General features: G+C 41.5%; 1 pseudogene across 1 annotated transcript; it reads right to left on the reverse strand.

Moving 5' to 3' along the window:
- Positions 1 to 1,813: 1,813 nt before the first annotated feature.
- On the reverse strand, positions 1,814 to 3,067 carry LOC308523693 (phosphorylated adapter RNA export protein-like; annotated as a pseudogene). The gene is made up of 2 exons: positions 2,246 to 3,067; positions 1,814 to 2,147 (listed from the first exon to the last, which is right to left on the reverse strand). The product of its transcript is annotated as a phosphorylated adapter RNA export protein-like (transcript).
- Between the last annotated feature and the right edge of the window lie 21,338 nt (positions 3,068 to 24,405).

The raw sequence follows: 24,405 nt of genomic DNA on the forward strand, positions 1-24,405 counted from the left end.
TTTATCATTTCAATTAGTGTTTGTGTTTTTGTGGTATTTTTTAATTTAAGGAATTCTTATCTACTCCCAGAGTAAATTTCTTTATTAATTTTTTTTATTAAAAAATCATAAATTTTTCCCTATATTGTTTATAAAAGCTGTATAGTTTACTTTTCACAACTATGGTTTTATTCTACTTGGAACTGATTTTTGTGTATGGTATGGGGATAGAAATCCAATTTTATATTTTCCACATGGAAAAACCTTTCCATATTTAGGAATTCAAACTTTCCCCACTGGTTTCCAGTGGGCACTGTGGGCGTGAATGGGATTCCATATTACTGTGAGTCTGCTTCTCAGTTCTCCATTCTGAGCTTTTGGTTGACACCACTATCCCCAAACCAACATCAGCCTGCCTTAATTACTATAGTACTGGAATAAATCTTGACACCTAGTATCACAACTCTCCCTACCTTTTTCTTCAGGAAAATACAGGCTGTGTTTTGCCCTTTGTTATTGCATAAAAATTTTAGAATCACCAAATTCTATGAATTAAAATTGCATTGAATTTATAGACTAATTTGTGGAGAATTTTTGTCTTTATGGCATTGTCTTTATGGCATAAACATGACATACTGTCCATTTATTTAGGTTAATATGATAATATCTTTCAATAAGTTTTATACTTTCTCCATGCTTTTGCACATCATTTGTTAGATCTATTCCTAGATGTTGTTGCTTTCATAATTGGCATCATTAGTATTTTAACTATATATATTCAGAACCTTTCTAAATACTCTTCTTATTTCTGATAATCTGTTATCTAAAGATACTTGTACTTTTTTACCACTATTACATGAAATGTTGAAGGGTATTCTTTAAGAAGAGGAAGAAGAAAAAAAGATTAAAAATATGAACAATAAAATGGCAATAAATGCATATCTATCAACAATTGAATCTAAAAATCAAAATAAATGATTAAGGAATGTAATGAACAAAATAAGCTGATGAATAAAACAGAACCAGAGGCATGGAAATATGGAACAGATTGATGAATCTCAGAGGGAAGGGATGGGGGAGGAGATTAACCGAAGAACTTATATGCATATAAAGGGTGGTGAAGGTCTGAGGCCTTGTGGGAACTAGGCAGTCGGGGGGAAAGGGGAAACAGGAGGACATCTATAATACTCTCAATAATAAAGATTTTAAAAATAAAGATACTTTTACTTTTACAACATAGGCTATTTTATTTTATTTTTATTTTTTAATGTTATGAATGAATACACCTTGGAAAAGCTTCTGCTATTTATTTACTCCTGGACAAACAAATAAGTGCAAAGAGCCATCAATATCAACCTATTTGAATTTTAATCATTATCCTTCAAATAGCCTAAAACTTCTGAGAACACAAACTAAACTTGGATGCATTTGTAAAAAAATAGTTTAACTACTTATGTGTATTATTAGGATCTTTTAATGGAATGTTTTGAAACTGGTCATAATTCACTGCAAAGATAAATCAGAAAAAGAAAACAAACTTTTGAATAGCATGTTATAATGACCTGCACAAATTCGATTATCAACTAGTTACAATTAGCACATGCAACAGATTGAGAAATTAAATCCTCTGCTATATACTTTTAAGTGTTTTGTCAGCCTTGAGAAAATTTTAAATGTTTCTATCAATGGCATTAGTCTCTCCACATATTCAATTTTATTTAAAACAAGAAAACAGGTCTTTCTCTCCAGATTTTCATGTTTATCAGTGCAAAGTAAAATGAAGCCATTCAGTAGAAATGGTTTCATTTTTTAAAGGCTTATTCCTCAAAATGAACTAAAAAATGTCCAAATCATGAGAATGGTCAACCTGAATGGCCTCCTCTCCATCCAGCTTTGTGCTTCCTGTGATTCATCAAAAGAGGCCAAGGTGTCATTTGTTATTACTTGCAAACGTTTCTCTTAATGTATCATCATCTTCTTGAAAATTTAGACTTTTAACAGTTTATTTCAACTTTTCCCCCAACGGCTGTGTTCTCCTCTTCCTAGCAGCTTTTTTCAATTTTCATATTCCTTTCGATTTTCAATGTAGAAAATGTCCTTTCTTAATTTGTTCCTCACTGGTACCAGGAGTGCTTTTCAGGAGATTCGGGAAAACTCCACTTGTTGTTCTTCTTCAACTACCATTCTGGAAAACTGAATTAAATGGATCTGCAAAACCATTCTATGGAGCAAACCGTGCTGCCTGTGATCTGGCCCAGCCAGAGACGTGCTCCGGCTGCCATTCATTATAAAAAGGCCACCATTTGTTCAACTTCAGTAGTTTCCATCAGAAGTTGCCTTTTGGTTCCCAATTACACTCACTCCTCAGGCTGTCAGATCTTTCTTTGGTTCCTGCAACCGGAAAGTAATTTCATCAGCCGCGTCTCCTGAGAATCCCCCTCTGTGCTCTCACAGCAGCCTTTACAGTTCATTTCTAGTCTGCCTCCTAGTCTGTCTTTGCCAGGTCATTTCCGTTTGAGATGACCTCGTCCATTTTCCTCTTCCTTTGAGCCTTTTTATTTTATTTTTTTTTTTTGCCACCTCACATATATTCATCTAGCTCTTTGTCTAATTCTTCTGTATGTTCTTGAGACACCCACTTTAATTTCTGAGCAAATAATTGCAGGTCTCGGATTGTCTGCTTTTGTCAACAGTGCCTTCCATTTCCAGGATACCAAGTTCAGAGGCCACTGCATCTTGGTTCTGCTCCTGCAGCACAGCACCCAGGGCTGGTGATCTTCTCTCCAGCGACAGGCAACAGGCGGTTTCTGGCTGCTCTGGCCAAACTGAACAGGCTCTGGTTTGGGAAGGGGGTTAAAACATTTTTGTTGCCTGCTTTTCCAGAGAGTCATCATCATCTGAAACAAAACAAAACAAACCCCTCTCTTCACTGGATCCACACCTGTAACAGGCATAGAATGTGATCCTGGTCACAGGCCGCTGCACTGTCCCCACCTAGTGCTTTGGGCAGCCTGGGGCTGGGGAGGACCATCACCTGGGAATCCAAGTCCGAAAGCTGTCCGTCTTCCACATCGCCCGCCTCCTGCATCCTGCATCATGTTCCTGCGGGCAGCAAGCTGGGCTGGACAATTTTAAATATTTTGAAATATAATGTTTTGTTTCTTCCATTCCAGTTGTTATACTTCTAATTTATTTATTTATATATTTTTTTAGTTAATTCACTGGCTAAGACTTCCAGTACAATATTGAATACCAGGGAAGAGATATGACATTCTTGTTTTGCCATTTTACAGATGCTTTTTTTATCAGGTTAGGCAAGTGTCTAGTTTGCTTACAGCTTTTAATAATGAATAAATTTGTAATTTTACCAAATGCTTTTCTTGCATCTATTGAGATGATCACATGGTGTTTATCCTTTAATTTGTTAAGGGATTTTCTAATGTTAAATCTTCTTGTATTCTTGGGGTAAAACCAAGTTGGTCATAGCATTGCCTTGAACTTGGCTTGACAAGGTTTTGTTTAGGATTTTGCAAATAAGTTCATGGGTGAAATTAGTCAATAATGTTCCTTTTTAACCTTCTTTGCTTGGTTTTGGTGTCAAAGTTATACTCACATTATAAAATTAATTTGGAAGTGTTCCCTATTTTTCTATTGTCTGAAAGAGTTTGGAATAAGATTGGAACTATCTATTACTTGAATGCTTACTAAAACTCAACTTTAAGCATCAGAGTCTAGTATATTCTTTTGTTTGTTTGTTTGTTGTTTTTTTGTTAATCCTCATCTGTGGATATTTTTCCATTGATTTTTTTTAAGAGTGTGGAAGAGAGAGGGAAAGAAAGAGAGAAACATCGATGTGAGAGAAACACATCAATCGGTTGCCTTCTGCACATGCCCCAACCAGGGAAGGAGCTTGCAACCAAGGTATGTGCCCTTGACCAGAGTCGAACCCAGGACCTTTTGGTCTGCAGGCCCACGTTCTATCCACAGAGTACAAACCAGGTAGGGCAGAGTCTAGTATATTCTTGAAGGAAAATTTTAAACTGCTAATTCGGTTTTTTCAAGGGTTAGTTATAGAATACCGATGCTTTCTATTTCCTCTATAGTCCATTTTATTAAGTGGTATTTTTAAAGGAATTTATCTATTTCATATCTGTTTTTAAATTTATTATTTAAAGAATTACTCCTAATAAACTGTTTCTATGTTTTAAATTTTTGTAGTTTTCCATTTTATTTCTGTTATTTAATTTTGTTCTTTGCCAGAAGTTTGACTATTAATATTTTCAAAGAACCAACTTTTAGTTTTGTTAATGCTCTCTCCTGTATATTTTCTAGATAATGAATTTCTATTTTTATACCAATTGTTTCCTTCCTTCTGCTTCTTTGGATTTATTTTGCTGTTCTTTTTAATTCTTAAGTTGCATGCTAAGTTAATGAAGTTCTAGCCTTTCTCCTTTTCTAATATAAGCATTTAAAATATTGACTTTCATTAAGTTATAACTACAAATTTTAATGTGTGATTTCTTTGTTTTAGTTTAATTTTTAAAAAATCTCTTCTAATTGCCATTATGGTTTCTTCCTTGTTCTATACATTGTTTGCATATTTCATTTAGAGACATTTAAAAATATGTAAACACCGGAGGATGAAAGGGGAGGCGCACACTGAGTTCCAAACACTGAACCGGATTCTTTGTCAGGACAACAGACCCAGGGCTTGATACCCAGTGAGTGCTGAGACCAAGGGACATAGTGACACAGAGAGGGAGGAAGGGCAGAAACAGAAAATTGATGTTTAAAATATGATGATTACGTTTAGTGCCAATCCTGCCAATGAATAGCTGCACCCTGTATCCTTACTTATAAAGAAAAATAATAACAACCGCCAAGTGTTTTTCATATGTATCCTTCAGCTACTTTATTGTCCCTGAGCAGTGGGAATTCTTTTCGTTTTTATAGGTGAGGAAAAACCATGCTTTAAAACATCATGTGATTATGATTGTATAGTAAAAAATGTAACGCTGCTCCGAGAGCTGTTTAGACTTGGCTATCCACTAGAGCAAAAATAGTTTTTTCAACAAATTGGGTAGAACAACTTGGCATCTACATGCAGGAAAAAAATAAATAAATCTAGACACAGACCTTACACCCTTCACAAAATTAACTCAAAGTGATCACAGACCTAACTGTAAAATGCAAAACTATAAAACTCCTAGACAATAACAAAGGAGCAAATCTCGATGGTTTTGGCAATAATGTTTTAGACACAACACCAAGGCACTATCCATGAAAGAAAGAACTGATAAGCTGGATTTCATTAAAATTAAATTTTTGTGCTCTGCAAAGCATACTGTCATGAGAATAAGGAGATAAGCCACAGGCTAAGAGGAAATATTTGTAAATGACATATCTGATAAAGTACTGTTACCCAAAATATACAAAGAACTTTTAAAACTCAACAATTTAAAAACAAACAACTCAAAAAAAAAAAAGTGGGCAGACATTAACAGGCATCTCACTAAAGAAGATATACAGATGGCAAATAAGCATCTGAAAAGATGCTCCACATTATATGTCATCAGGGAAATGCAACTAAAAACAGCAACGCGATATCACAGGACACCTATGAGAATGGCCTAAATCTACCACCCTAGCACCCAGTGCTGGGGAGGCTGTGAAGCAGCAGGGGTCCTCATGCACTGTGGAGGGGATGCAAAACCGCACGGCCACTTTGGAAGACAGTGTAGCAGTTTCTCACAAAACGAAACTTTCTTCCCATATGACCCAGCGGTCATAACATTAAGTCCACGCTAAAAAAAACTGCACACAGACGTTTATACAGCTTTATTCATTAAGGTTTCAAACTTGGAAGCAACCAAGCTGTCCTTCAGTAGGTGAACGGATGCACTGTGGCACATCCGGACAATGGAACATTATTCAGCGCTAAAAGGAAATGGGCCATCAGGCCATGAAAAGACATGGAAGGAACTTAAACGTATATTAGTGAGTGACAGGAGCTTATCTGGAAAAGCTATGTTCTGTCTGATTACAATTATATGATGTCCTGGGAAAAACAGAACCATGGAGACAGTGAAAAGATCCGTGGTTGCCAGCGATTATGGAGAGGGATGAGCAGGCAGAACACGGAGAATCGTTCAGGCAGTAAAACTACTTTAGGACACCATAATGAGGGATACATGTTGTTACACATATGTCAAAGCCATAGAATGTGCAACACCCGGAGTGGAACCTAATGTAAACTAAGGACCCTGAGTGACAATAATGTGTGACCGTAAGTTCATCACGATGTAGGTAACATACAAGCACTTACCCAGCACAGGATTTTGACAGCTGGGGAGACTGCGAGTATGTGGGGGCAGAAGTTACGTGGGAAATCTCTGTATCCTCCACTCAGTTGTGCTGTGCTGTGAACCTAAAATGGCTCTAAAAAATGAAGTCTATTACACACACACACACACACACACACACACACACACACACACACACACTGGACAGACCTCCTTTTAAGATCTGTCTCTCTGAGGCCTGTCCCTCCTGAGACCCCAAAAGAGGCAATCTTTAACCTTAAATGAAGAAGTCAAGGGTCTCTCTGGATGGATCTCCCCAAACAACAACACCAAAAAGCCTTTCTTGGCCTCTTTTTGGGTCCTAAAAACCTTGCATGTGGGCTTCCTGCACTCTACGGAACATCTGATGAGATGCAAAGGCCTGGGAAGGGAGCCTCAGGGCCATTACCCGCTGTGTGCCTGAGTTTGTCAGAGTGTCTTCTGAGAGCACCGAGGAGGGAGAGACACAGATCTGAAAAGGGGCTTCAGACCCAGGGTACACAACACTCAGCCCAGAAAACCTTTGACTCGCCAAGGCTAATTCTCTAGGTCTCGGCTTGCCACTCCCAGATAAGGCACTGATCTCCAGGTCTCAGATTTACATTGGCTTTCTGTGGAAATGCTTCATTCTTATGGGGCGGTTGTAGGCAGCATGCCAGCTTGTGCAGGGTCAAGTTTGGAAAATACACAGTCTTTTTGTGATTTTAAAGCCACACTCCATAAGGGCTGTCTACTCTGCTCACGTGTATCTAGTTCCAAACATGAATCCTCCCCACCCAACTCCTCCGCACTGTGAGGCCACGGGTTGTCATTAGCAGAGAGAAGTCTGGGAAAAGTTATCAAAGTCACTGGCGGGAAGAAGGGGTCATTGGTTATGGCGAAAAAGACAAATAAGAAAGGAAATGGGTCTCTCTTGCTGTAAATCCCATTGGAAGGGATTTGAGGACCAAATCCAGAACCCTGTGGAGCTCATTCCTTGTGCATTGTGGTGGGGCCAGCTGCCACCCCCAGCCTTCCACTTGCGTTGGCCTGCAGACTTGTTTGTTCTGGCTCAGAACCTCCTGTCCACTTTGTCAGCCGCCCCCAAGTCTGAACTGGCAGAGCCGAGTGTGGGCACGAGTTCTATCTTTGGGAGTTCTTCCTCTCTCTCTCTCACCACTAAAAATAAACCATCCCAGCTATCCAATGTGTTTGCAACAGACCCTCCCAGTGGCCCCACTCCTACCACCAAGGAATATAAAGATGAACTATTGAGTGGGATATGGCTCTCGGCCACTGACTCATTCTCTCCCACAACTCACTTCCCTCTGTTCAAGACTTCTTGGAAACACTTGATTTCAGGTAAAAGTTATGAGGTTGTTAAGCCATGTGTGGTGTGAAATGACAACGATGGCCCTTTGTTGCCACCTAGAATTTGGGGTTCAAAGATATGAGTAACTAGGGAGGAATAAAAGCCAGAATCAGTGGGGAAAAGCAGAGCAGTCTTTTCTCTAGAAACAGGGAACAAGGGCCGTTATAATCGGGATGGAAATAAAGGAAATCAATTCACTGTGACCTTGAATCATGCTCATGAGTGATGACTTCTTCCTGTGGTCAACTGTCCTAAGAATTACTTGAGTGGATGTGATTCATTTCTGCAAGCTTGTCTAACCTGAAGTTTTAATTTTAGACCAGGGATCCAAGTTAAATATTTCATGTGAACAGACCAAAAATAGAAGATGAAGAAAAATGAAAAAAAGAAAAAGAAAGAAAACCCTTTAGTAGACATTTATAATGCATATTCAACCAACATTCATGGAATGCCAAAGATAAATCAGGCACTATGCTCCAGAGAGTGCCACGTCCACCAAGAGCCCCCACCCCACCATGCCATTCAGACTCATGCCATCTTGGATTCCTAATGCTCTGCAAGGAGACTACTGGTTCACTTATACATGCAAAGTTTTCCCGAATGGGTTTACCTGCCGTAAAAGGCCTTTTTGCCTAATTCCAAAGAAAGGAATTTCTCAAGGTGATATAGCCCCAGGTGGACTGGGTAGGAGAGAGATTAGGGACGTGCCTGCATGTGGTAGTCCTACCTGGAAAGTGCTGTGGAGCCTGTTTTAGCCCGTCTCTCTGGGAGAGCTTGTCCAAGATCCTATCGTCCATGATGTGATAGTATTCTCCTCTCTTGTCCTGCCTACTTTGGACAAGGCAGTAGTTGTACTCCTGGGTTCTGAACCATCGTCTTGCCTCCTCCTCCTCCTGACTGTAAGAGCAGCTCACAGTGTGGTTTGGGAAGCTGTGGCACCGCATGGGGTAGGGATGGACCCACCTTTGCCTTTCTCCAAACCTTCTGTTTCCATGCCCAGCTGGGCATCCATCCCTGGGGGAATGACAACTCCCCATAGTCTCTCCATAATGGGGAGAGAATGAGGCCTGGAGTCTGGCCTGCCAGAGCCTCCTCACAGTTCCAGAGGCTCTAGTCCTATCTGCTAGGACTTGTTGAACAAGCTTTCTTCTTTTCCTTTTCTAAAATTCTATGTTGTAACCTTAGAACTTTATGCTGAGTCCAGCCTAATTGATCTGGGTGAGCTTTCCGTTGGGGGCATTGTGATGGGCCATAGCCTCCATGGGAGAGCAGCCCCTCACTTCTCCTTGCCTGTCCAGGGACAAGAAAGCCAAATGCTGGGAAATGCCATTTCCACCCTGGTACCAGTTTACTTCCTGACCCCAAAAGGCTCCATTGGAATCAGCTCCTGCTCAGCCCCCAGAGCAAAATGCAGCAAGGCTCCTGCACACTGACTGATGTTACCTGGGCCAGACAGGTTTCTCAGCGACGAATTTTACCCACTCACTCGGAGTTTTAGACAAATTTCAAGGTCAAGCCAATTCTCTTGTAGCCTAAGGCATGCAACCTATAAATCCCACTGAAATTCAGGTCCTAGTTATAGTGTGAGCTCAATCCTATAAAGCACAATTGTTTATTAAACCCAAATGAATCTCCCCACATCTGAGTGAGGCCAGTGATCAGGAAATACAAAGGGCAGAAATAGTTTGGTTGGAAGTCACTGTTGATTCTTCTGGTTGGACAGAGATGTGAACTAAGAACTTTTGGAAATAATCCGGGTAAGACCTAGGTGGCTGCTCATGGCTCCATACGCAAGTTGTATCTGGGCATGAGGAAAGAAAATTCTTTAATTTTACTCCTACCATGTGCTAGGAACTATATTTATCACTGAAAACAGCCCCATTTTATACCCATGATAAAACTGACCCTAAAAGGGTCAAGAAATTGCCTGTGGATCCAAGTGTCGGATCCAGGTTTAAAGACAGGTCAGAACCAACCCTGGTGCTTGCTCTGTTGCCATAACTAGATGTCTGAGATGCATGAACTGTGGTGAAGGTGCAGCAAAGCTGTGGGTATCACCAGCTTTGTCTCCAGGGCCTTAAACCTCCTTTTTCATGATCTTGGCCACTAACTAGAAGTTTAGATCTCACAGCCTCACGGTCATTCCATCATGTGAGATGAAACACATGGGATGGCATTTCAAACCATGACAGATGAAAGGAGTCAGAGCCTCCATTATTTCTCCTCACATTGTGATTCCTTGGGATTCCCCATCACTTCTCTGAGGATTTGGGGAGACCCTTGTTCATTCTGAGGTTACACTACCCCTCTCTGGGGCCTTCGGGGATGCTGGAATTAAACTGGCTTGTCCCTGAGTTAAGGCATTTGAGGGTCTTCCAATCATGCCTCTAATCTCTAGTAAGCTTCGTATCCATAGAAGGGGCAACATACCCCTGCCCCAGACTGGACTCTCATTCTCTCTTACTTTTTTACTCTTCCTGTATCCCCTCAATAATTCCCATCCATCCATCCATCCATCTGATCGCTCTAGAACAGCCGTGGGTAAACTACGGCCCACGGGCCGGATCCGGCCCGTTTGAAATGAATAAAACTAAAAAAAAAAAAAAAAAAAAAGACCATACCCTTTTATGTATTGATGTTTACTTTGAATTTATATTAGTTCACACAAACACTCCATCCATGCTTTTGTTCCAGCCCTCCGGTCCAGTTTAAGAACCCATTGTGGCCCTCGAGTCAAAAAGTTTGCCCACCCCTGCCTAGAACCTTTCTTCCATTATAAGCAACAATCCCCTATCCTAAACTACCTGCAGGATGCTCCCCAAGGACCCCAATTCTCCCCAGTCTTCAGTGGGAGCTCCTCTTTTTTCCATACCTGCATGTCTATCTCAATTGGTGGCTCAACTACGGAACTTTTGTTGAATTGTTCTGTAAGCAAATTCCTCAGCTTCCTTGCACACTCACTCTTCTGCCTCACTTATCCTACAAAATGTTCATTGACATACCACTGAGTCTTTCTCCTGATCCCCTTTAGTCCTCTGTCATTGAGTAGAAACACCTCCTCTGATGCCTGCATCTCCTAGGTCTACAGCACTCTGCTGCCCCGCTGGTTAATTTCATCTACCACCTCCAGGCCTTGCCCTCATTCTCCCATCACTTGGCCTCCAGTCTATGGTTCCTCCTCTCCACACAGTTTGCTAACAAGATCCCAATGTTCAGAAAGTGGCTTCTCCTCACACTTTGTGTTTAAATCTTAGTCCTTGCTCTCTCACTCAGGTCTACTTCATCGCAGCGTTTCACTTCCAGATCCAAGCCCTGAATCTTTGTTCCACTCATTTTAAATGTCAATATCCCATTCACTGGTACTGATGAACTGTCCTCCTCCTCTGGTTCCCACCACTCCTCTTCTTCTGCCTCAGAGAGGTCCCATCCCTTAACACACCCTCCCCAGTGTACCTATTTATCAGCTGAAGCCTGGCCTGTTTTCCCCCCCCCACCCCACCCCCACCCCGCCGCCCCTGACTTAACACTTTTGTTGAATTGTTCTATAAGCAAACTCATCATTTTCCTTGCACACTCATTCTTCTGCCTCACCTGTCCTGCAAAATGTTCATCCAAGATTAAGACTTGACTCTACTTTCTCCACTTATGACGCCAAAGTTGCTAAAGAAAACTAACCATTACAAATTTAAATTCTCCACACTTAGCTTGGCATAGGTGCCCTGAATTAAGCAAGTCTGTCCCACTGTTCTCAATAACTATTCTAACCTTTGTCCTCATAAAGTCTCTACTCAATTCTTTCCCCCATTTCTCACTCTCAGCAAATAACCTTGTTTTCTACATTATGGAGAAAAATAGGTCATCAGACATGAACCCCAACTTTCTGAGCCCCCCTCTTACACACTTATCGACATCCCCAGCCATCCTCTCTCTCCTGTACAAGACCAGACCCTCAAGCCAATCATCCTCTTTTCCTTACACTTTCCACTTGTCTTTCTCTACTGGCACTGTAAACAACCTGACATCCTAAACAATGATGTTTATTTCAAGTTGCCCTTTCTCGGCTCAGTAACCTCCCTCTTTTTTTACTCATCTACACCTCCCAAAAGACTTGTTGCTGCTTTACCCACAAAACAGAGCCAGACTTACCCCAATTATCCTCCCACAAAAGTTACATGTTATCTCTATTCTGTGTTCAGTCCTAATCTTTCTGGATTTCTTCACTTCTTTAGCACTTCCTCCTCCCTGAAATGCTCTGTTCCTTTCCCTTACATATCACTGCACTCCTCTGCTATCTTTCTGGCCCTGCCTTCTCTGCTTTGGGGGCTACTCTTCTCCTGCCTGCCCCTTGAAGATCAATCTATACCCACTGCTCTTGATCTGCAATGATCTTATCCTTTTTCAGTTTCAACTGCTTCCCATTTACTGATAATGCCCAGATTCATCTCTCCAGTCCAAACCCTCATCAACTCACAGCAGACTCACAGTCACTGAACATTTCCACTTGGATGTCCCATGAGCACCTTGAATTCACAGATTTGAAATGGTTCTACTCTTCCCTCCAGCCAAACTGCTCCTTGTTCTAGAGCAGTGGTTCTCAACCTTCCTAATGCCGCGACCCTTTAATACAGTTCCTCATGTTGTGGTGACCCCCAATCATAAAATTATTTTTGTTGCTACTTCATAACTGTAGTTTTGCTACTGTTATGAATCGTAATGTAAATATTTGATATGCAGGATGTATTTTCATTGTTACAAATTGAACATAATTAAAGCATAGTGATTAATCACAAAAACAATATGTAATTATATATGTGTTTTCTGATGGTCTTAGGTGACCCCTGTGAAAGGGTCATTCGACCCCCAAAGGGGTCGCGACCCACAGATTGAGAACCGCTGTTCTAGAGTGTCTATCTCAATTGGAGGCTTCATTACATTCGTTCAACAAATGAGAAATGCAAGAATCATCTCTGAACCCTTAATATTCGCAACTCTCCACATCTATTCTCTGACTCCACTCTACTGATTTAACTTCCTCAAATTCATTCTAATAAGCAGTACATGAAGGTGTTTAAACATTTATGGGATTTTCAAATATAGCACAGTTACCTCCCCAGTAAACTAAAAAAATCTCATATCCCTAACCAGAAAAAGTACAAAATAACATTTTCAAGATGATATTAGGTGGGTTTTTTTTCTAAATGTAAAGAAGAGATCAAACCTACAAGAAGCAACATTCAAAGTTGCATCCTAGATACAAAAAAAGACACACAACTACCAAGAAGTTAATAAAACCAGATGCAAAGTTAGTCATAAATATGATGCTCATAAAGGGAGTAGAATGAGGTTTTACTAAGTGTCATCTTAGGTATCATGAGAGAGGTGAATTTCTCTCACCTGTGTGTGTGCCAGCTGACATTTTGTTTTTATGTTGGGATCAAAACAACAGGGCACACACAGAGCATAAATATGCTCCAGTGTTTTTTTAAAATGTGTTTTTATTGATTTCAGAGAACTGAAGGGAAAGGAGAGAAAGATAGAAACATCAATGGTGAGAGAGAATCATCTATTGGCTGTCCCCTGCATGCTGGGGATCAAGTACACATCCTCAGCATGAGCCCTGACCGGGACCTCCTGGTTCATGGGTCGATGCTCAACCACTGAGCAACACTGGCCAAGCTAAATCCACTCCTTGAAAGCATATATATATATATATATATATATATATATATATATATATATGCTTAAATAATATTTCATTCCCTTTATCCTTGTAAACGCAGGCTATAAGAGATTTTCCGTATAGTAAATGATGATTTTACAAGCCATGATATCAACTAGAATCAGTCAACTGTGTAGCAAGACAAGGCATGGCCACACAAAGAATGCCCTTGAATTGTTGGCCTTGACTGAGTGGTGAGTTAGGATCGCCTTGTCTGTACTCCCATGAGTCCCAGGCATGTCTCTATCATTGCGCTAATCACACGAGATTAGAATTCTGTGTGTCTGTTCCTTTATTAGAAGTTGAGCTTTTAGAGGTTAGGTCATTGTCGGCCACATAGTAGGTGGTCAATAATAATTGCTGAATGAATGAACAAGGGCATCAGTTAATCAGGGCCCAAGGAATTAAAAGCAAGATTTGCTTATTTCCTCAGAAGCTGAAAACTGGAGGCATTTTTCACACTTCCCTAGGTAACATGTCTCATGTCATGTCCTATCCCCCAAAGGGAATTTAAACCACAACATACTGGGGGAAAGCTGATGATCAAAGTGAACAGACTCTTGTCTGGACACAAATAATTCACAAGAAACAGAACTGTGGCAGGCTACTCCCATCCTGAATAAGGCACCGTGAAAAGGGTAGGCAGATCCCTGGGGGAAGTGTCCCTCTCAGCCTCTCAACCTGCTTCTGAGCAGAGTTCTAGATCAAAAGACAGAGGGATGCAGTCTGGGTTCAATGTTATTACCAACATTACACCTGCCAGTTCTATCCACACCTCAGAAGCCACCTCTTCAGGAAGTGGTTTCCCTTATCTCTCTAGTCACCCTTCCTTTCCATTCACATTAATGTTACACTGTGCTGGCACCATGACAAGCATTCAATGCTATAAATGGGGTATAATTGGGCCACAGTATTTTTACCACTTGCTACTGTCTAAGAAATATTTGTTCTTAATTGCTTTGTGTGGGGTCAGTCACACTGAAGGACTGGGTTTTCTATTCCTCCCCACTGTGCCTAGCATGGGGCGGGTATCCTGGGTTGGGTTCTCCAGAAGTGTTTCCCTGAGATGGTGGTACATGAGCCAGCATCTTATTAAGGAAGCAGCCCCAGTACCCCTTCTCCTGTGTTCCTCTGTGGCCACATGATTGGCTAGGCCTACAGTCGCTCAAAAACCTCAGTCTCAGACTAGAGTTTGGGCCATTTGTTTATAGATCTTGAGCGTTTTGCCTGGGAGTCATCACTTCCCTCCATCATTTAATAGACACAGAACATTTATAGCCAGAAAGAGCCCAGGAGATCACATAATGGATAGGCCCCTCATTTTATGAGCGATGGACAGTCAGGTAAAGCCACATCTATCCTGAGGCATTTTGATGTGGTTCAAAGAATGGACTATTACACTTTCATATCAAGAAAACTTTTCCCAATAACACAAACCACTGTAGATGCCCTCGTGATGGCCTGGGGCGCATCAAGGACAGGAGGAGCAAGCGGACACGGCTCAGGGAGGTCTTCAGTGAACACGCACAGAACAAAGTTTTCTATGCTGTTGGGACATTTTCCTTAAGAAGCTTTATGGTTTTAGTTTTTACATTTTTGGTCTATAATTAATCTGGAATTAATTTTTTTCATAAGGTCTGAGGGAGAATTTGATGTCTTTTTCCATATACCTGTCCAGTTGTTCCAGGACTATTTATTGAAAAGACTTTCCATTTACCATTGAATTGCTTTCCTGTCTTTGTTGAAAATTAAATAACAATATAAGTGAGAGTCTATTTCTGGGCTCTTTCTTCTATTCCATAGATCGCTTTGTCAATCCTTTTGTCAGTAGCACCTGACCTTGATTATCGTAGCTTCATAGTTAGTCATGAAGTTGTGTAGGGTAAGTTCTTAACTTTGTCTTTCTCTTTCAAGATTGCTTTGATATTCTAGGCCCTTTGATTTTCCATTTCCTTTTTAAAATCAGCTTGGAAGGGAAAATAACCCTACTGGGATTATAACTGAATGATGCAGCATTTCTGTGAGCATGTCAGGCTCCTGCTCCTAATTTTCAGCCACACATTTAGTTAATGGCGAAACTGAGACCTAAAGGAAGTCATGTGACCTTCCTGGGGACACCAGGTACATCTGGATAGCAGTTATTCCATGTATCCCAACCCCCAGCCTTTTTACTTGATTCCTCCTAGCACTGGGTCCAACAAATATGCAGCATTGTCTTACATGAGGAACAACACCCGTGGGGATAAAAAACTGTAGCTGACAAAAGCCTGGGTCAGAGCTACCTTTTCTACTCACTGAATTGTTTTCCTATAGGGAAAAAACTGTCATTAGTTTTCAAAATGACAAAGTCTTATCTTGTCTCCATGGTAACCCATCTTCTGAAGGCATCTTGACTGGCCTCTTTCTTGAAATAGCTTTTCTTTCAAACTTTCCCAGACTGAAAAGCAGAGCCTGGCTGCTCATTCTGAAGTCCACTGGAGGATGTCAGCACACGAGAGAACAAGGGGTCATGTCTTAAGATTTCACTTACAAGGGGACCTGTTTGGGAGAGGAGAGTATCTTGGACACTCCAGGGAGGCTGGGGACAGCTAGGGTTAACCTCTCAGAATTTTGAATGTAGGCTGAATGCTGATGTGCATTTGTTCAAACTCTTAATTCTTGCCCTCAAGGACCATTCGGTCTACTTAAATAATTAGGACAAAAAGAAAGCAAGCCAAATTGTCATATGGAGACATGTCCCTTCCTGCAGGAAATCCCGGAGCCTTTGATAGGTAGATCTGCCTTGTGGCTCTCAAGAAAGAGCATGGCATGTAGAATTTTCCAAACTTAACTGACCATCGTACTGATTTAATAGAATGTTATTACTTGTATTATTCTTTTTCAGGAACCTTGACATCCCTGAGTGAAAAAGAGTCATCTCTTTTAATAAATTCCACAGGCTGAACACTTGTTTATATTCATTAAATAATCTTTATTAATACTTTGGAACAACTCACAATATTACCCCCACTCAGTTCTGCCCAAAGGCCCACAATGACCCTTAACTGGTGTGTATTTTGATAATATTATCCTACAGGCCCGTGTCCCTTAACATCAAATATTTACTTGAAGACATACAATAATAGCATATCAAACATGTCCTAGATGTTTAGACAACGGCCTTATATCCTACCTAGAAGTAATGTAGGCTAGAGCAGAAATTAGACCATGAAGGATGAGAGAGGCCCTCTCCAAAGGACCCAGGGGGCAGTGTGTTTGGGAGATCATGCGGGCATCTACTGAGGAAGACCTAAGAGACCTCAAGGTTGAGCCCAAGAGAGGACATATCCATTTTCCATGACCTAGAAACTAGAAGAAGAGATCTTTTCTTTTAAAAAAAAATATATTTTAATGATTTTTTACAGAAAGGAAGGGAAAGGGATAGAGAGTTAGAAACATCGATGAGAGAGAAGCATCAATCAGCTGCCTCCTGCACACCCCCTACTGGGGATGTGCCCGCAACCAAGGTACATGCCCTTGACCGGAATCGAACCTGGGACCCTTCAGTCCCCAGGCCGACGCTCTATCCATTGAACCAAACCAGCCAGGGCGACCTTTTCTTTTTTGGTGTTGAGTTTTATAAGTTCTTTATAAAGTTTGGATATTAACCCCTTACCATAGGTATCATTGGTGAATATTTTCTCCCATTCAGTGGATTGTCTATTCATTTTGTTGATGCTTTCCTTTGCTGTGCAAAAACATTTTAGTTTGATGTAGTCCCATTTGCTTATTTTTTCTTTTGTTTCCCTTGCCTGAGGAGATATATCAAAAAACCAAACCAAACCAAACATTGTTACTAGAAATGTCTGAGATTTTACTGCCTATGTAGTCTTCTAGAATTTTTATGGTTTCAAGTCTAACATTTAAATCTTTAATCCATTTTGAATTTATTCTTGTGTATGGTGTAAGAAGGTGGTCTAGATTCTTTGTTGTTGTTTTTTCATGTGTCTGTCCAACTTTCCCAACACTATTCATTGAATAGACTATCTTTACCCCATTGTATGTTATTGCCTCCTTTGTCAAATATTAATTGACCATAAAGGCATGGTTTTATTTCTGGGCTCTCTATTCTGTTCCATTTATCTCGATGTCTGTTTTTATGCTAGTACCATGTTGCCTTGATTACTATGGCCTTGTAATATAGTTTGCTATCAGGTAGCATGACTCCTAAAACTGTTCTTCTTTCTCAAGATTGCTGTGGCTATTTGGGGTCTTTTGTGGTTCCATATAAAATTTTTGGAATATTTACTCTAGTTCTGTGATACACCATTGGTATCTTGATAGGAATTGAATTGAATCTATAGATTGCTTTGGGTAAACATTTTAATGATGCTAATTCTTCCTACCCACTAACAAGGATAGAACACTTATTTGTATCTTCTTCCATTTATTTTTCAGTATCTTAAATTTTTTCAAGTACAGGTGTTTTACATCCTTGGTTAAATTTTTTAAATTTTTTCCTGGTTTTAAATACAATTGTAAATGGGATTGTTTTCTTAGTTTCCCTTTCTGATAGTTCATTATTGGTGTATAAAGATGCAACTGATTTCTGGATATTTGTTTTGTATCCTGCTACTTTACTGAATTCATATATCATTTCTAGTAGTTTTTTTGGTGGAATCTTTAGGATTGTCTATAAACAGCATCATGTCATCTGCCCTAAATTTGTTTTGCACCCTGCATGCCCCCACCATTGAACTTTTAAGAAAAATCAGTTGAGACCCCTGTCAAGTAAGAGGTAAAAAAATCTCCATATAGCAAGAATAACTGATCCTCACATTTTATTTGAGGCCTAAAAGAAAAATTAAACTTGTTAAGTTAGAAATATCCTCAGAGGCAGTTGAACTCTCTGGAGTCCCCATCTGTTCACCCCAGCAGCCTTGTTTGAAACTGTCCACGACTCTGCTCCACTGGCCCTGCCCTGGCCCCTTGGCTTTCCCTCTGGTGCCAGGACATTCCCCACTCGTGTTCATCCTAGTGGGGAACAAGTTGAAACCCAAGTCTCTAATTCCACTTGACAACCTATCAGTATATTGAGGCCTTTCTTTGGAAACTACTCCTGGTCTTTAAAAAGGTGCCAAAATCTATTAACTCTTTGTAGGACCAGAATACGCCATCTGGGTTATCTACCCTGGGAAGAAGCTTGCGTTATACACTTAGCACTTGCATTGGAGCTGCACATCCTGAATTCCTTCAGCCAATCTGATTTCCATCTGAGGAGGATCAGTTTGGGGTGAGTGAGCAGTTAGCCCAGAGCCTGAGAACTCCCTTTGCTAAGGGCATCCCTTCTGGAGAGCCCTTCCTGATGATCCCAGCTCCACAGCGTCCCCTTCTCAGAACCCTTGTGAAATGTACTGGGTCCAGATGTGTCTTAGGCATTGACCTTCATCCCAACTCTTCATCTTTAGTGTGGACATGTGAGGAGGAGAATCAATTCACTCTAGTCTAGAGTAATATATATATAGTATTATTACCCCAACTCGCCACACCTTGCCTGTGGCAAACAATATAAATCAATCACTTGCTCTTTTCTACTGAACTCAGATATGACCTCAAAAATCCTTCTGCACAGTAATTGATAGGAGCTGGGTTCTAAGATGAAGTACATTTTTCATTCCTGTTCTAGAAATTAAAATGTGCTATAAGAATGTACTACAAAAGAGATAAAGGTTATGTGGTAATTTTGATGAGGGACAGATTGTTGTAATCATTTACTTAATTCATCAGATATTTATTGAGCATTTACTCTATGCCAGTCACTGTGCTCGGCAGAGGAAGGTAGAAACGCCCCATGAGTATAGAACAGGGGCTCAAATAAGACTGGGGGAAGGGCCCTGGCCAGTTTGGTCCAGTGGTTGGAGTGTTTGCCCATGGACAAAAGGGTCACGAGTTCAATACCCATTCAAGAGCGCATACTTGGGGTTTCAGGTCCTCCCCTGCCCTTCACCCCAGTCAATGTGTCTCTCTCACATCGATGTCTCTCTTTCTCTCCCTTCCTCCTCCCTCCCTTTCATTCTCTCTGAAAGTCAATGGAAAAAATACCCTCAGATGAGGATTAAAAAAAGAAAAAGATTGGGGGAAGGAGCCAGAGGAGGCTTCCTTGGGCTTTTTTTAAGGAAGAAAAGGAACTAGATAAATTTGGAAGCAGGGTGGGGGAGAGCATAGCCGACAGTAGGAACAATTTATTGTACAGGCACAGATGTACAACAGCTACCCAAGAGTTTTGATGACTAAAGTAAAGAACATCAGATAAAAACAACAGGAAATGAGTTTTTTATGTGTATTTCTCAGAACACTCATGTCAAAAATATAATGGGGGAGTGTTTAAGAAGATTCACGATACTGTGTCTGTGGAAGGGCGGTGCGGATGGCGGCATGCTGTGAAAGAGAGCTACGAAGAGTGCGGTCTGTGGGCCAGCAGCAGCAGCGGGAGCTGGTTAGAGAGGCACATTCTCAGGCGCCAGCTCAGACCCACTGAGTCAGACACTCTGAGGAGGAGCCTACAGGTCCGGGGCTTAGCGTGCCTTGTAGGAAGAATTGCTCCACAGTGACCGTGGATGCTGTCATAACCGCTGAATGTCCCCCAGGGACCTTTACCACCCCAACCTGGATGCAGCATTTTCCCCGCTGCACTCAGCCTCAGCTCCTCCTGATTTACCTGACTCCATCCATCCCACACCACCCAGGATTTCAGACTCCACATTTGACACCTCACCCCCGACACACACACACACACACACACACACTCTGTATGACATATCCCAGCTACCCTCATGCCCTGGGAGCCTGTTAGTCTGACTAATAACCTGAAGCCAGTAGACGCAGATAAAAGCCAAGCGATGGTGGGCAGAGTGAAGGAGGTCATGTCAACCTACTCAGCCAGATGGACCTTTTCCCCTCCGTCCCACTCTGGGCAAGCACGGAGGGCCCAGGCTCTAAACTGGCCTGCCTGGGTTACTTCCTGGCTTCTCTTCTTTCTTACCGTGTGACTTGGGGTGAGTTATTTATGATCTCTGTGCCTGCAGCTCTAAAACAGAAATGACAATGCTATTCATTTCATAGGTTGGTGTAGGAATGAATGAGTTAATGTAGATAAAGTACTTCAAATAGGGCCTGGCTTACTACTACTACTACTACTACTACTACTACTACTACTACTGCTACTACTACTACTACTACTACTATCAGCATTATAGTATTCACCTTTTGCAACAGACCCCTGTCCTTCAATTTCTCTTCACTGCTCTTGGCCTTGCAACCTGGCCCACCGGACACTGTGAACGCCTTATGTTGAACACATCATTCCCCCTGTCAAAAGTCTTCAGTGGCACCTCTCCCTCGTCATTATTATTGATTTTAACCCCCACCCCCTTTTAAAGTAATGGAACCCTTTGCTTCTAATAGACTTACAGATAATAGTGGATCTTTTTTGATTAAAGTCATGGATGGGAAGGCCTTCCAGCACTTCCTTGCCCCCCAAGAGACATCCCTATGGAACTCTGGGATCTAAGGAATCCAGCACAGAAACATCTGGCCTAGGGAATCCAAACAGCAGTCAAGTTGCCCATTTGCTCCAAGATCACAGACTCCTCCCCTGGAAGGCAAATCACCATGTGCAATTGCACCTCACACCTTTGCTCGAGCTGCTCACCTGGTCCACTCATCAAGATGGCTTCTGTCTGAACTTCCCACCTAAACTGTCGGACTTTGCTCTGCTGTGTGTCCCCCTGGTCAGCCCAGTCCTGAGGGACCCTCCTTGACCCTGGTTTCCCTGTACTTTGTCAGACACCCTCCTGCAGGCAAGGAACAACAGACCCTGGGGAACCCTGAGAACAGAGGAGCCCAGGAGGAGTTATTTGCAACTCAGAATGTTCTGGCCAGCTGCCCAGGCTTTGTTCCGGCTTCCGATGTTCTTTAGGATCTTCTCATTACATCACTAAAAGAAGCACAACTAAGCACTAATCTCTCCCTCTTTTTTTAATAACTTTTATTGTGTTTTCTGATTATAAAAGTAATATATTGGAACAAATATACAAAATACAAAAAAGTTATCAAAAAGAAAATAAAGATACACTGTAATGTTTCCACAGAGACAAGCATTGTTAATACTTTGGTATGTTTTCTTGAAGTATTTCTGTACAAATACATTCACATTCATTCTTGCTATTTGGATCATAATTATATAACTATAGGTTATATGCCATTGAAAAGTCTTCAAAAAGAACGTTTTTAATAGCAAAATAATATTCCTCCAATTGGATATACATTTACTCAAAAAACAATAACTAACGTATTGTTGTTGTTGTTGTTATTGTTAATCTTCACCCGAGGATCTTTTTTTCCATTGAGTTTTAGAGAGAGTGGAAGGGAGGAGTAAAGAGGGAGGAGGGAAAAGAGAGAGAGAGAGAAACATTGATCTCACATCTATTGGTTGCCTTCTGCACACACTCCAAATGGGTCCAGAGATCGAACCTGCAACTCAGGTATGTGCCCTTGACTGCAAAGCAAATCTGAAACCCTCTGGTGTGCAGGCCGATGCTTTAACTACTGAGCAACCCCAGTCAGGTCTAAAAACATTTATTGAGTACTGCATCGGCATGTGTTTGGTGCTGATATATACAGTAATGAATACACAGGATTTGGCCCAAGTAGCTAACAGTCCATAGGGGGAGGTATATTTTTAACAAATGAACATAAATATAAAATTACAAATTACATCAGGTTTAATAAGGGAACAGAATAGTATGCTATGAGAAAGCTTAGTCCAGAGAAAAAGCATAACCAAGATTAGAAGTACAGGTGAATGCTCTCTGAGGTAGTGACATTTCATTTGAGACCCAAAGATAAATAAAAGTTAGCAAAATGAGTGGGAAGGAGAACAATTCTGACTGTCAGGTTTTGCTGCATTCCAATCATAATAGAAATCTCAGTGGCTTAAAACATTTACTTTTCTCACTCACAAGTCTTGGATTTGGCTGGGGTCTGGATGATCTTGGTTGGGCCCAGCTGGGCTTGGCTCCAGGCTGCAGGCTGGTGATGGTACTACTCCAAGGGCCTCACGCAGAGCCAAACAGCTATGGAGACATGCTCTTTTCACGGTGGATGATAGAAATAGATGAGGCTCTTCTCACGGTGGATGATAGACGTACACAAACTTCTCAGCACATTTAAAGCCTCCACTAGCATCAAGTCTGTTCACATTTATCAGTCAAAGCTCCAGGTATGAGGGCTGGAAAGCATGCCCTCTCTCCTCTGTGGAGACGTTCTAAAAAGGACACGGGTGGACACTTTATTACAAGGGCAGAGGGAAGACTTGAGAACAATAACAAAATTTACCTCGGAGAATAAAAAAAAAGCATGGAAAAGACTCGGAGTCAGGAAAGAACTAGAAGAAAGGCCACTGTGGCTGAAACACCCAGAGAGAGGAGAGGAGTCATAAATAATGACATTAGAGGAGCAGTAAGATGCTTTGTAGGCTGTTTTAAAATAAACTTAACTTTTATTATCACTGCATTAAAATGTCCAAACGAGAGAGTGATGAGGCAGATGCTGTAGATAGGCTCATGGAATACCATTTCTACTGAAATACTTAGTATCCAAGCCTTGCAAGTACAAATAATTATGTGATACAGTTCTGGTCAATGAGATAAAAGCTTATATGTGACTAGAAGCCCGATGCATGAAATTAGTGCATGGGGGAGGAGTTCCCCTCAGCCCAGCCTGCATCCTCTCCAATCTGGGACCCCTTGGGGGATGTCCGACTGCTGGTTTAGGCTCGATCCTGGGGATCGGGCCTAAACTGGTAGTTGGACAGCTCTCTCACAATCCAGGACTGCTGGCTCCTAACTGCTCACTTGCCTGCCTGCCTGATTGCCCCTAACTGCCCCCCTGCTAGTCTGGTCACCCCCAACTGCTACCTCCCCCCCCCCCCCCCGCCAGCCTGGTTTCCCCTAATTGCCCCCTGGCACCGGCCTGGTCACCCCTTACTGCTCCTCCCTGCCAGCCTGGTCACCCCCAACTGCCCTCCCCACTGGCCTGGTTGCCCCCAACTGCCTCCCACCCCCAGCCGGCCTGATCGCCCCCAACTAACCCCCCTGCCAGCCTGGTCGCACCACACAACCTGCTGTTCAGTCATTTGGTTGTCCCTCACTACCCCCCCTGCCGGCCTGGTCGCCTCACGCAGCCTGCTGGTCGTTATTGTTCCTGGCACAGTGTCCTGGACAATTTGCATATTCCTCTATTATTGGTATAGATTAGAAGAGTGTCTGGGAAATCTTTGGATTTCCTTATAAAAAGGGAACTTAATTTTGACAGATTTGGTACTTTTCTCTTTTCTAACTTCTATCCTGAAATATAAATATGATGCCTGGAAGCACAGCAGTTATATTGTGACCATGAGGACAAATGATAAATGTAAGAATAGCAGAAATGTAGAAAGTAGCTGGGTCCTTCCTAACATTGTTCAGCTTCTGCATCAGCTCTGAACTGCCTGTATCGGGACTTCTTCTCATATGAGAAAAAAAAATAAGCCTCTATTTTTTTCTTCTTAAGCAACCATAAATTGGATTTTCCTTTACTTACCTCTGAATAAATTCTACACTGATACAAATTATATGATCCAATTTATGCTCTAAAGTAATCTGAGTATTGTTTTGTAAGAATGAATTTTATGAGGCAGGGAAGAGGAAAAGCCAGGAGATCAGTTAGAAAATTGTTGTAATAATTCAGGAGGAGATGAAGTTATCTTGGCTGCAGTAGAGCTAGAGATTAATGAATAGATTAGAGAAACATTTTTAAAGGAAAACGAATGTGATGATGGATTAGTTGCATGTCAGGGAGAGGAGAGATGATAGGCAGATTGATGAGACTGGGAATATGATGAGATGCCGTGCCCATGAGTATGACCAAAGGGTTTTGCAGACGTCATTGGGGTTTGTAGCTGAAAAGCCACCCCATGACAGAGAAGAGAGTATGTA

Source organism: Myotis nattereri, assembly GCF_964212035.1.
Source record: "Myotis nattereri genome assembly, chromosome: 8".
Lineage (NCBI taxonomy): Eukaryota > Metazoa > Chordata > Mammalia > Chiroptera > Vespertilionidae > Myotis > Myotis nattereri.